Source organism: Otolemur garnettii, unplaced genomic scaffold (genome assembly GCF_000181295.1).
Source record: "Otolemur garnettii isolate 467f Iridium unplaced genomic scaffold, OtoGar3 scaffold00034, whole genome shotgun sequence".
Taxonomy (NCBI): Eukaryota; Metazoa; Chordata; class Mammalia; order Primates; family Galagidae; genus Otolemur; species Otolemur garnettii.
Genome location: NW_003852429.1, coordinates 1630308 through 1632233, shown reverse-complemented (window position 1 = coordinate 1632233; position 1926 = coordinate 1630308). Strand labels below are relative to the sequence as shown.

At 32.6% G+C, this 1926-nt stretch overlaps 1 protein-coding gene across 1 annotated transcript in view; it reads right to left on the bottom strand.

Annotated features, from left to right (window-relative positions):
- Positions 1-1926, bottom strand: part of GPC5 (glypican 5) — a 639568-nt gene that overhangs the window by 613498 nt on the left and 24144 nt on the right. The gene's annotated exons all lie outside the window — the stretch shown is intronic.

Genomic DNA, 1926 nt, shown 5'->3' with positions numbered 1-1926 from the left:
CCTTAAAACAAGTCTTTAAAAAAATTAAAAAAAAATTAAAACCATATCAAGTATTACCTCTGCCCAAAATAGAATAAAACTAGAATTTAATACCAGAGGGAACTTCAGAAACTATACAAACATATGGAAACTAAACAGTTTCCTCATGAATGTCAGTGGGTCAACAAAAAATTAAGAAGGAAATTTTAAAATTTCTTAAAACAAATACAAAGGGAAATACCACATACTAAAACCTAGGATACAGCAAAAGTGGGAAGATGAAAGTTTACAGTAATAAATGCCCACATCAGAAAAGTAGAACAATGACCTATGAATCTTAAGGAATTAGAAAATAAGAGGAAACCAAACCTAAAATTAGTGGAAGAAAAAATAAAGATCAGAGTAGAAATAAAAGACATTGAAACAAACAAACAAACAAAAAAACCAGAAAAGATCAATGAAACAAATTTTGGTTTTTTGAAAAGATAAACAAAATTGGCAAATTTTGGGTCAGACTAAGAAAACAAAAGAGGGAAGACACAAATCAAAATCAGAGATGAAAAAGGAAACATTACAACTGATACTGCAGAAATTCAACGGATCATTAGAGATTATTACAAGCAACTGCATGCCAATAAATTGGAAAACCTAGAAGAAATGGATAAATTCCTAGACTCATATAATCTACCAAGATTGAACCATGAATTTAAAAAATGACCGTAACAAGACAGAAACAATAATAAGTCTCTCATTAAGGAAAATTCCAGGGCCAGATACTTCTCAATTCTACCAAACATTTACCAGAGAACTAACACTAATTCTGCTCAAACTATTCCAAAAAATTGAAAAGGAGGGAATACTCTCAAATTCATCATACAAGGCCAGTATTACAAATCACTCTGATATCAAAACCAGACAAAACCACAACAAAAACACATCATCCCAATATCTCTGATCAATATAGACACACACACAAAAAAAATCCTCAAGAAAATACTAGTAAACTAAATTCAGCCACACATTCAAAAGATTTTTCATCATGATCAAGTAAGATTCATTCCACTTGATCCAAGGATGTTCAAACATACAAAAAAATCAATGTGATACATCATACCAACACAACAAAGGACAAAAACCATATGATTATTTCAATTGATGATGACAACGCATTCAATAAAATTCAACATCCCTTCACAATTAAAACTCTCAAAAAACACTCACATAAAGAACAAACCTCAACATATGAACAATAAGTCATATATGACAGACCAACAGATAGGACCATACTAGGATCATTCTCTCCTACTAACTGCTCTGAATCATGTTACTGATTGGATCACTCTTTATAACGGCTAATAGGAAACGCAGAGCCTAAATTTTTGGCCTAGCTCAAAAAATGTTGAGATCTTATACTGCTAAAATAAAATGTACATGTATCTTTGGTCCTAATCTTATATCTGATTTCATGTTCTTTTTACTACTCATATTTTTTAGATTATTTTTATTCTTGGATCATATTCCTTTTCCACATAATTATTTTCAGATTATGTGAACCTCAGTGCATTTATCTAAACTAATACTGAACGAGCTAGAATACAAATACATGTGCACACATAAAATAGAAATCTATAGCTAATTGAAAACTATTAAAACATTGAATTGCTTCACTCCTTCTGGCTCAAATTATTAGTTCTTCTTGAACTTGTATAACATACACTACTGAAAGGGGCCTATGGTGTAAGAATATATTAACATACACTGCCCAGAGTGGATGATGCTCTCTCTTTCATCCAAGGGTGCTTCTTTGGCTCTCTCGGCAGTACGCCAGGGCAGAGATAGATCCTGGTCTCTTCTCTAGGTCACAATTCCAGACTGAATCTGCTTACTCTGGGCACATATAGACTGACGGACCCTGCATCAGTCCTGAAAAAGGAGCTGACCCAGTGA